This window comes from Felis catus, chromosome A2, assembly GCF_018350175.1.
Source record: "Felis catus isolate Fca126 chromosome A2, F.catus_Fca126_mat1.0, whole genome shotgun sequence".
NCBI classification, from domain to species: domain Eukaryota; kingdom Metazoa; phylum Chordata; class Mammalia; order Carnivora; family Felidae; genus Felis; species Felis catus.
Window position 1 is genome coordinate 70,043,720 of NC_058369.1, and position 12,395 is coordinate 70,056,114.

The following is a 12,395-nucleotide window of genomic DNA, read 5'->3' on the forward strand; positions in this document are numbered from 1 at the left end:
AGGGTAGTTCTATTTTTAATTTTTTGAGGAACCTCCGCACTGTTTTCCAGAGCAGCTGCACCAGTTTGCATTCCCACCAACAGTGCAAGAAGGCTCCCATTTCTCCACATCCTCGCCAGCATCTATAGTCTCCTGATTTGTTCATTTTAGCCACTCTGACCCGTGTGAGGTGGTATCTCAGTGTGGCTTTGATTTGTATTTCCCTGATGATGAGTGACGAGCATCGTTTCATGTGTCTGTTAGCCATCTGGATGTCTTCTTTGGAAAAGTGTCTATTCATATTTTCTGCCCATTTCTTCACTGGATTATTTGTTTTTGGGGTGTGGAGTTTGGTGAGTTCTTTATACATTTTGGATACTAGCCCTTTATCCGATATGTCATTTGCAAATATCTTTTCCCATTCCGTCAGTTGCCTTTTAGTTTTGTTGATTGTTTCCTTTGCAGTGCAGAAGCTTTTTATCTTGATGAGGCCCCCAAAAGTGTGTTCATTTTTGCTTTGAATTCCCTTGCCTTTGGAGATGCGTCAAGCAAGAAACTGCTGCAGTTGAGGTCGGAGAGGTTTTTTCCTGCTTTCTCCTCTAGGGTTTTGATGGTTTCCTGTCTTACATTTAGGTCTTTCATCCATTTTGAGTTTATTTTTGTGTATGAGGTAAGAACCCAAAGCAATCTACACATTCAGTGCAATCCCAATCAAAATTGCACCGGTATTCTTCTCGAAGCTAGAACAAGCAATCCTAAAATTTGTATGGAACCACAAAAGACCCCGAATAGCCAAAGTAATGTTGAAAAAGAAAACCAAAGCAGGAGGCATAACAATCCCAGACTTTAGCCTCGACTACAAAGCTGTCATCCTCAAGACAGCATGGTATTGGCACAAAAACAGACACATAGACCAATGGAATAGAATAGAGAACTCAGAATTGGACCCACAAATGTATGGCCAACTGATTTTTGAGAAAGCAGGAAAGTATTAAAAGTTATATTTCATCATGCCAATATCATAGATTATGAGGAAGACTTTGGAGAAGTGTGAATACAATTGAGAGAGAGAGGAAAAGAGGAGGAAGGGAGGGAGAAAGAGAGAGAGATGTTGATTGAAAGTGGTGCTGTACTGGGTCGTCTGGGTGGCTCAGTCAGTTGAGCAACCGACTTTGGCTCAGGGCATGATCTCGCGGTCTGTGAGTTTGAGCCCTGTGTTGGGCTCTGTACTGACAGCTCAGAGCCTGGAGCCTGCTTCAGAGTCTGTGTCTCCCTCTCTCTCTGCCCCTCCCCCACCCATGCTCTGTCTCCCTCTATCAAAAATAAATTTTAAAAAAACATTAAAAATATATATATAATTTAAAAAAAAGAAAGTGGTGCTGTGCTAATGTGGTCACTCTTCCAATGGGACTGACTATACCCCCCAGGCCTAGCCCTTTGAAAGTTTAGAAACTGGTTGAAACTCTGGGGTAAGAAGTGCCACCAACAAGTTATCCTTCCGGGTCTCAATTCTATCTGGTGTTGCTGGGAAGGGAGTGGGGCAGGGACATGAGGAGCAGGATTAACTGTCCCCCTGAAAAGCAGACATGGGCAGGGCCTTCAGAGGCCTACACCACATCTGATCTGGACTCCAACCTAAAGAACTACAGCAAATTGCAGTCCCTAGGATGCCGTCTTTAGTCACTCCTTAGAAAAGCCTGAGTTAAGTATAGAAATCACTTGCCTGGCCTGCTCCAGATGGCACAGAGCTCTTCCAGGCCATTATCACAGGAATAATTTTTATGATTCACTGCAATGATAAGTGACATGTGGGTGTAAAACATTATTTTTCTTTTTATAATAGAGAAATAGAGGAATGAAGGTTACTTAAGATCAGGCCAGAGATTCGTTGTAAGACTCCTACATACAAAATATTTTTCTATTTTTATTTTTTAATATTATTTAAAAGTTTAAACATATAAAAGTAGAGATAATAATATCATGAACCCCTGTGAATCCATCAATCAGCTACAATTATCAACTTATGGCTGATCTTATTTCATCACCCACTTTCCCCTCGCTCACATTATTTTAAAGCAAATCCTAGTCCTATACATTTCATCCTGAAATGGTTTAGCATAAATTTCTGAAAGAACTCTTTTTAAACATAACCACATTACAAATTTTCTACCTAAGAAAGAATTAATTTCTTCAGTAGCATCAAATACCCAGTCCATGTTCAAATGTCCAGTGATCTTATAAATGTCATAAATGTGGGGCGCCTGGGTGGCTCAGTCGGTTGAGCGTCCGACTTCGGCTCAGGTCATGATCTCGTGGTCTGTGAGTTTGAGCCCCGCGTTGGGCTCTGTGCTGACAGCTCAGAGCCTGGAGCCTGGTTTAGATTCTGAGTCTCCCTCTCTCTCTGCCCCTCCCCTGCTCATACTCTGTCTCTCTCTCTGTCAAAAATAAGTAAACATTAAAAAAATAATAAAAAAAATAAATGTCATAAATGTATTATTGGTTTATTTGAATTGGGATCCAAATAAGGCCTGCATATTCAGATTGTTTGATATATCTCTTAAATCTATAAGGCCCCCTTTTGTATTTTTTCCTTGCACTTGCTTGTTGAAAAAAACAAATCTTGGGGCACCTGGGTGGCTCAGTCAGTAAAGCATCTGACTTCGGCTCAGATCATGATCTTGGAGTTTGTGAGCTCGAGCCTCGCGTCAGGCTCTGTGCTGACAGCTCTGAACCTGGGGCCTGCTTCTGATTCTGTGTCCCTTTCTCGCTCTGCCCCTCCCCCACTTGTGTTGTGCTCTCTCTTGCTCTCTCTCTCTCAAGAATAAACAAAACATTAAAAAAATTTTTTAAAAAACGAAAAACCAAGTCTTTTGTCCAATTGAGTTTACCATAGTATGGATTGTTCTCATTGAATCCCTGAGGTGTCATTTAATATATTTCTCCACCCTCCGTATTTGCTGCAAATTGATAATGAGGTATTGATCCACTTTTCTAAAAACTTCACAGGTGGTGCTGTCTACTTCAAGAAGGAGGTGTATTGACCTTTCTTTCTCTCTCTCTCTCTCCATTTATCTGCCATTACGGTTCAAATGTTCAAAGCCTAGATCTCTTAATTCATAAGTGATTGTGAAAAGGTTATATTCTAACTCAGTCTTTCCTTCTTCATCTGTTAGCCAAAGTACATCCACAAAAAGAAACTACCTCTTCTATCTAGTTACCCACTGGTATAGTTCATAAGAGAAGGGAAGGTTAAATGTTTCATTCTTTTTCTTACATAATCACTTTTCAATGTACCACTTTTCAAAAAAATGGCTTGATTCACTGGTATTCTCCAATAGTAATCAATTAAGTTTCTTTTGTGAGTGTATAACAATTTTATCGTGAATTTCAATGTATTTGGTAAATCAAGAAGACATAAAATCAGGTTATGGATTATTTGAAACATAATTAACAAGCTTGCACCTATAGTTAAAGAAAATGCATTTTTAATTTAAGAGAAATAATTCACATACCATAAAATTCATCCTTTTAAGGTATGTAATTCAGTAATTTTTAGTATGTTTACAAAATTGTGCAACCATCACCACTATCTAATTCCAGAACCTTTTTATAACCCCCAACAGAAGCCCTATAACTATTAGCTTTCATTCTCAACTCCTCCCTTCCCACAGCCCCTGGTAACTACTAATCTACTTTCTGTCTCCATGGGTTTACCTAAAAATACACCCTTTTCAATCACATTGGAACCTTTAAGAAAAATGACTGCATACAAAGCCAGAAATAAAATCTTAATAAATGTCAGAGATTAATATCATTCTTTGGCTACAGTCTAAGTTATTAATAAATAACAAAAAGATGCCATGTAATTGGAAGATCAACACACCTATTTGATTCATGGATCAAAGAGTCAGGTTCATAAGACAATATTTACAATATGTAAAGAATCACTTCCTTTACAACTATTTAAACCCAGACAAAAATATTAGATATCAACCTAAAGGTAAGGAGGAATTTTTCAAAATCTTTTTATAGAAGCATGAAAGAGAGAGAGAGAGAGAGAGAGAGAGAGAGAAAGAGAGAGGAAGAGAAGGAGTTTATTGGTCTGAAGAATATCTAAAATGGGCACACCTGGGTGGGTCAGTCAGTTAAGCATCAGACTCTTGGTTTTGGCTCAGGTCATGATCTCATGGTTCATGGGTTTGAACCCTGCAACGGCTCTGGGCTGACAGCGTGGAGACAGCTTGGGATTCTCTCTCTCTGCCCCTCACCCACTCACACTGTCTCTGTATAAATGAATAAAGTTTAAAAGAAAGAAGAATATCTAAAATGGCTGCCACAGGGCACAGAGCCCTGCTAAACCGGGAGAGGTGATGTGGCATACCTGGCATTTTAGAAAAAACCAATAGATGTGCTCTGACTACAGACAACATCCTTTCAAGCCAGGGGCTGTTTTTCTGGAGGCGAGAGTGCTCCCTAAATTGGTCTCTAGGGCATAAGTACATCCCCAATATCTTCTTTGCTTGAAATCCCCTTCAGTCATGACATCACTCCACAGCTTGTTCCAGTTCCTATTCACACAATTGCCGGTCTCTTCTTCCCCAGTGGCATGGTGTATAAGAATCCTCCTCAAAAGTTAAACAACTTTCTTGTGCTGAGCTGAGGGTATAGAGTTGTTGAATCACTATGTTGTACACCTGAAACTAAAGTAACACTGTGTGTCAACTATACTTTTTTAAAAAGGCTACCTTCCAGCAATTCTATATTTATGATTCGATGCCAACTTGTTATTCCAGTAATTCTTAAAGATGCATGAAACTTACATTCCAACTGGCATTTCAAGTGGCCCTGGCATTTGCACCTGTAGGCACCTACAGCAACATTACTTGAATGCCTTTTTTCAGCCAATATGGATCAAAATTGCTCAGATGAACATACAGTAATGGCAGGGCAGCAAGCATGGCCACAACAGTGGAATAAACAGATTGGCCAGCACTTGGCAAGCTGAGGAAACCATACTTGGTCCCCTCTGGCCACTGGGAAACAACTGACTCTACAGCATTAGGTAATGTGATACAAGAATTACATTCGCTGTACTCTTCAGAATTCTAAAATAAACAATATTTCTGACAGAAAGAGAGCCATCGTGACTCAGCCTGCGTGTGGCAGCTGAACAGAGCTCCAATCAGGTGGTATGGAATGGAGAAAGTGCTGGAGTCTTCTGATACCGGTATTTTGCTAAGGCCAGCAGTGTGTCACAATGGGAGGGCCCTAGTGGGGAAAGAGGCTGTTACTCAGCACAGCCAGCAGGTGGCAGACTCTGGTTCCAAGCAGTGCAGGCAGCAAATTTCAGGAACCCATAATCAGCAGACATGTATCTAAGAATGCTGGCTAAGAATGCAACAAGAATAGTTTGTGGATCTTAGACCCACAAACCCAGCTCCATTTGTTTTTGCTTTACCAGGAAACAAGATGACAAGAAGGATGGCTGAGGTTCCAACAATTATTGGTTTTGTTACCAAGGCGAGGGAAGGTTCATTCCTCTTCGTTCTGTTGTTCTTTCTTAGTGGGCAAGAAAAAAAGGTAACATAAAACTTCAAGTTGCTTGAAAATTTAATATGAAATAGTAGCTAGTGGGGTTTTCTCCATCCAAAATCATTCCATGAAAACAATGGTCATCCTCCTAAGCCAGGGTGTAAGGCTTCACAGACAGTTATAAGCCACTGCCATGGGGCCCAACAGGACATCTGCTCTGGGTCTGCCACTGAGTTTGAACCAAGAAAGTCAGATGTAAGAATAAAATATTTTATAGTATTATTTTCCTCTGGACTTGATTTACAAAGCATAACAAAAGATGTAGAGGGAATTTTTCCAAGATAAACAACCCGGAGTGAGAGGCAGGAGGGAGCATGCTATTTTCACTATTCTTAGTAAATCATCAAGCATGGAATTCATAGAGAATTCCTGATCGCCAAGGTCAGGAAAAATTTCCCTTGATGGTACTTCTCATTATTTTATGCTCACTGTAATACATAACATTTCAGCACAAACGTTTAAAAAGGTGCTAGCTGGAGGAAACCGAGCCAGCAGGTGGACGTCTTCTGCCTGTACATTTATCTTTTTTTCCACAATAGGAGGGAATGCGCAAGAGGAGTCCTCCGAGAAGTCTGCTCCTGGCTACTGCTTGTCTCTTCTGTTCCAGCTCTTCCAACATTCTCTCCAGGATAACATACACATAGGCAAAGCTGTCATGTGACATTGTATGCAACTTCAGAGTAAAATCTTGGACACATTTTAAATAAGTTACAGGGACACATTTTCTTAGTCAATCCGTATTAGTTAATCATACAGATTTGCCCGTTAAGGCCCACCTACTTTTTTCTTGAAGAACATAACAGTTGTTTTGGAAAATATAAGAATAGTACATGCTTATTACCAACAGTTCAAGAAATAAAAAATCCGAATGGATCATCATCGTATCACCAGTGATTACCGTAACATAACACCGAGTATAGAACATATATACATACACGCACATGCACATACGCACACACAAACATGCTGCTGTCTTGGTGCTCAGGAGTTAAACATTTGCAACTTCAGTGATTCTCAAGTAACTCCAAGTTGCACAAGGTGCAAATGTTACTTTGGTGTGTGGGAGAATATTCCTAAGCTAATGAGTGATCTTGCTGAAATTCTTGCCTTGATTACCTGGATCTTTGGGGGCTAAAAATAAATTTCTAAGACCCAAACCCAATCTGTGTGAGCATATTTGTTTGAAAACCCTACTCATAGCATGGGGCGCCTGGGTGGCGCAGTCGGTTAAGCGTCTGACTTCAGCCAGGTCACGGTCTCGCGGTCCGTGAGTTTGAGCCCCGCGTCGGGCTCTGGGCTGATGGCTCAGAGCCTGGAGCCTGTTTCTGATTCTGTGTCTCCCTCTCTCTCTGCCCCTCCCCCGTTCATGCTATGTCTCTCTCTGTCCCAAAAATAAATAAACGTTGAAAAAAAAAAATTTAAAACCCTACTCATAGCAAGAGAGGCCCATTCACACTGAGCATGTAAAAGGCGGGGGGGGGCGGTTCGTGGCTAATAAATCACACAGGCAGAGGTAAAAAGGAAACACATGGGGGGGGGGTTGGTGGCTAATAAATCACACAGGCAGAGGTAAAAAGGAAACACATATGGAACTCCTAGAGCATAAAGTAAATTGGGAAGACAGAAACCAGTGTTGCTCTCTCTCCCTTCTCTTAAGGATTCCCTTGCCTTTATTTGCTTTCTTCTGTGACTCTGTCCTCCCTGCCCCAGTTTTCTCTGATTTCTACTCTTGCAAGTGTCTAAAAATTGCCACTTCAGCCCCCAAGGATAAATAAACCTTAGTCCTATTTCCCAGAGAAGCTGTCAGATTTTCAGAGTCTCAAATTTGACATCCCTTGAGTAGAAATCAGATTGGCACAGTTCATTTTTGACTGCCAGACCAAGGACTGCTAATCCTTTGAAAACTCCTTTTTTTTTCCAGAGTTAAAACCATGTTTATATAATTCAGTAGCAGATAAAAGCTGATGCATTCGTCTATCAGTGTACTTATATAACAGTGATTTCAATCTAGTGTGAATACATTAACCTATTCTCTCAGACATGTATAGCTTAACCCATTAATTTGTAAGTGTAGACTGTTTGAAAACTTTTGTGTGAAGATATCTCAGGAATCAGTAATTTGTCTTGCAGGATGGTGGGAAGTGGTGTATTCAGTAGGAGAAAAAACAAACTGTAACACAGCATTGTCTTAAAAGTGACCTGATGTTGTCCTAGTGCATGTCTGGATCCAGAAGAGTCAACTTCGACTCTCTCACTGAAGGTGGGGCTTGCCTAGTCAGGTGCTGGTGTCTTATGCCCACAAGTGTTTAGAGGCTGAGAGGAACCCACCTGTGACCCCTGGGACTCAGCCCTTCCCTCTAGGCAGAGGGCAATTCAGCAAGTTTACACATCTTCCGCGGAAGGTCAGAGTCCAATATCAGGTAGGCTGTCTCCTCCAAAATGGCAGCTTCCCTTAGAAGGGGCCATAGACCTCTTTGGCATATAGATTCTCAGGCCACCAGAGTCTGGCACTTTGTCTTCATATGACAGTGAGATCTTCTTGTCTTTGTAGGCCTAAAACAGATGTAGTTTTATTTCTATTTTCCACCCAGGTGGCTCACATTAACACTCATACTCTTTTTTTTTTTTTAATGTTTATTATTTTTGAGAGAGACAGACGGAGAGCAAGCAGGGAAGGGGCAGAGAGAGAGAGAGAGAGAGGGAGACACAGAATCGGAAGCAGGCTCCAGGATTTGAGCTGTCAGCGCAGAGCCCGACGCGGGCCTGAACTCACAGACCGCAGGATCAGGACCCGAGCTCGGCCGCCCAACTGACCGAACCACCCAAGCGCCCCAACACTAACATTCTTAAACAACTCCATGCCAAACTGTTTGCCCATGTAAGCATAATTAATCTTTTTTTCTCCACATCCTGCACCTATTTTATTGACAATTTTATAACTATTGATAAATTTTGTCTCAGAAATTACTTTAAATTTTTTTAATTTTTTTTTTTTTGAGAGAGAAAGAGTGTGAGCACATGTGTGCAAGAGGGGTTAAGGCAGAGAGCAGGAGACAGAGGATCCGAAGTAGATTCTGTGCTGACAGCAAAGAGCTCAATGGGGGGCTCAAACTCACAAACCATGAGATCATGACCTGAGCTGAAGTTGGGCCCTTAACCACCTGAGCCACCCAGGTGCCCCTTATCTCAGAAATTACTTACCAGAGAAAAATGCATTGAGCTATTTATACTCACTGATAATTTATTTAATACATAAATTGTTTCTATGTATTTGTTTTCATTTTTATTTCACTGATATTTTCTTTGGGATGGGGTATTTGTTTTCTTTCTTTAAATCATATTTAATCTGTTCTACTGCCTCATGCTACCAATATGGAAGCACCTGCTGGGAGGCTGTATGCGTCAAGGTTCTGATTGGTGAAATATGGCCCACTCAGCTGGGATATTTTCCTGCTTAGTTTAAGAGACTGCTGACATAGCTTGTATTAAATATTATTCAAAAAAACCAAACTAAAGCTATGCATCATTATTTGCATTCCATATGGATTTGGCCATTGGTTCATAATCCAATGAGCAACTCTCATATCAAATCACTGTCCTTGAAGAATCCAGGATTAAATTAATAAATCCAGTACTTGTTGCCCTTGATGGTGATGGTGGATTTTTGTTTGTGGGAGTTTTGACCACGTTAGGATCCTTACACAAAGAGACATTCAGTAGTGCAGACGTCATGTTACTTTAATTGAGGTTATTAGATGCTCCTTCTTTTCCTGAAATTACATTTGCTTTCGTAAAGAAGCTGTAATGGAATTTATTTTTCAACACTTTCTACAGGCCGGAATGTTTTCTAATAAAAACAATTTCTTTCTGTTTATTACACTATTCATCTTAGCTATTTGCACAGAAATATTGAGTTTATTTTAGGTGTCAAAATGAATGCGCTATGTACAGTGGAGAAAAGAACTAATGCCGCATTTAATTTTTTTTATTGTAGCAAAATACATATAACATAAAATTTACCATCTTAACCATTTTCAAGTGCACAGTTAGCAGTATTGAATACATTCACATGTGCAACCATCACCACCATCCAATCCCATGACTCATTTCCTATCGTAAAGCTGAAGTTGTATAACCATTAAACAATAACTCCCCCATTTTTGCCACCTCAGGCAATCGTCATTATGCTTTCTGTCTTTATGATTTTGACTACTCTAAGTAATGCATATAGTGAATGCATTCACTATAGTGAAACTATACAGCATTATTTGTCTTCTTGCGACTGGCTATTTCACTTGGAATAATGTCCTCAAGTTCATCCATATTGTAGTATATTGCAGAATTTTCTTCCTTTTTAAGGCTGAATAATATTCCATTATATGTATGTACCACACGTTGCTTATCCATTCATCCATCAGTGGAAACTTAGGTTACTTCTCCAATTTAGCTATTGTGAATAATGCTGCTGTGAACATGGGCGTACAAATATTTGAGGCCCTGCTGTGAATGTTTTTGACTATACACCCAGAAGGAGAATTGCTTCTATGATAACTCTATTTTTAATTTTTTTTTAATTTTTTTTAACATTTATTTATTTTTGAGACAGAGAGAGACAGAGCATGAACGGGGGAGGGTCAGAGAGAGGGAGACACAGAATCCGAAACAGGCTCCAGGCTCTGAGCTGTCAGCACAGAGCGTGACGCGGGGCTCGAACCCACAGACCACGAGATCATGACCTGAGCCGAAGTCGGCCGCTCAACCAACTGAGCCACCCAGGCGCCCCTCTATTTTTAATTTTTTTATGAAATGCCACAGTGTTTTTCACAGCAACTGTACCATTTTACATTACTAATAACAGGGATCAGGGCTCCAACTTCTCTATATTCTTGCCAACATTTGTTGTTTTGGGGTTTTGTTTTGATAGTAGCCATCCTAGTGGGTGTGGGGATATATCTCATTACAGTTTTCCTTTGCATTTTCCTAATGATTAGTGTATCCATGTGTTTACTGGACATTCAGAAATACCTATGAAAGTCCTTTGCCCATTGTTTTTAGTTGTTTGCTCTGTTTAAGAGCTGCTGTTTTGCTGAGCTTTAAGAGTTTGCTGAGTTTGAGTTCTCTATATATTCTGGATATGAATTTCTTATTATATAAATGATTCACAAATTTTGTCTCCTATTTCATGGGTTGCCTTTTTATTCTACTGTCAGTGTCTTCTGATGTACTATTTTTTTCGTTTTCATGAAGTCAGTTTTGTCTGTTTTGTTTTTTAATTACCTATGCCTTTTGTCATATCCAAGAAATTATTGACAGATCTAATGTTTTAAAGCCTTTCCCTCTTTTCTTCTCAGAGTTTTATAGTTTTAAGCCTTACATTTGGGTTTTAGATTCATTTTGCATTAATTTTTGTGTATGGTGTTAGGAAAGGATCCAACTTCATTATTTTGAATGGAGATATCCAGTTTTCCCAACAAAATTTGTTGAAAAGACCATCCTTTCCCCATTGAATGGTCTTGGCACCTTTATCAAAAATCATTTGACCATATACGTAAGGGTTTATTTCTGTGATCTCTATTCCATTACATTAGTTTATATGTCTGCCTTTATGCCAATACCATACTGTTTTAATTACTGTAGCTTTGTAGTAACTTTTGCAATCAGGAAGTGTGAGTCCTCTGACATCTTTTTCAGGATTGTATTGGCTATGCAAGATCTCTTGAGATTCCATATGAATTTTAGGATAGGTTTTTCTATTTCTGCAAAAAATGTCATTGGAATGTTAATAGAGATTTCACTGAATCTGTAGATGAGTTTCTTAGTTTTTTTCTTTTTTAGTTTGACATGTTAACAATATAGTCTTGAACTTGGGATCTGTTTCTATTTATTTATGTCTTCATTCATTTCTTTCAGCCATGTTGTGAATTGTATGTCTTTCATCTCTTTGGTTAAGTTAATTCCTAAGTATTTTATTATTTTTGTTTGTATTATAAATGGAATTGTTTTCCTAATTCTCTTTTCAAATTGCTCATTGTTAGCATATAGAAATACAAGTGATATTTTGCATGTTGACTTTGTATACTGCTAATTTGCTGAATTTATTTATTAGTTCTAACAGGTTTTTTTGGTAGAAACTTCATGATTTTCTGCATATAAGACCATATCTGCAAACATAGATAATTTTACTTCTTTTCTTTTTGGATGCCATTATCCTATCTATCTATCCATCCATCCATCTATCATCTATCCACCTATCATTTACCTGTCTGAATATCTATCTATGCATGCCTATGTTGAATACAAATAGTGAAAGCAAACATCCTTGTCTTGCTCCTGAGAAGAGAAGGAAAGTTTTCAGCTTCTCACTTTTGAGTATGATGTTAACTGTATGCTTGTCATATATAGCCTTTATTATGTTTAGGTATGTTCTTTCTATACCCACTTTGCTGAGAGTTTTTAATCACATATGGATGTTAAATTTTGTCAAATGCCTTTCTGCACATATTGCTATGTTTATAAGATTTTTATCTTTTACTTTCTTAAGGTAGTGTAACATCAATTAATTTGTAGTTGTTGAATAATCCTTGTATCCCTGAAGTAAATCCCACTTGATTGTAGTGTATTATCCTTAAATGTATTGTTGAATATGGTTTGCTAATTTTTTTTTTGAGGATTTCTGCATCTATGTTAATCAGGGGTATTGGCTTCTAATTTTCTTTTCTTGGGGCATCTTTGTCTGGTTTTGGAAGAATTTGAGAAAGATTGGTAATAGTTTTTCTTTAAATGTTTGGTAGAATTCATCTGGATAGTCATTTTTCCTGGACTTT

The 12,395-nt window shown here is 39.0% G+C and overlaps 1 protein-coding gene across 3 annotated transcripts in view; it reads right to left on the bottom strand.

Moving 5' to 3' along the window:
• LOC123383814 overlaps window positions 1–12,395 on the bottom strand; it is a 75,567-nt gene that overhangs the window by 8,962 nt on the left and 54,210 nt on the right. For 2 of the 3 annotated variants that reach the window (XR_006594063.1, XR_006594064.1), the window contains one exon: window positions 6,717–8,124. The exons of the other annotated variant lie outside the window; for it this stretch is intronic. The gene's annotated coding sequence lies outside the window, so the exon portion shown is untranslated. Of the gene's footprint in view, window positions 1–6,716; window positions 8,125–12,395 lie in introns of those variants that run through there. 3 annotated transcript variants of the gene reach the window in all.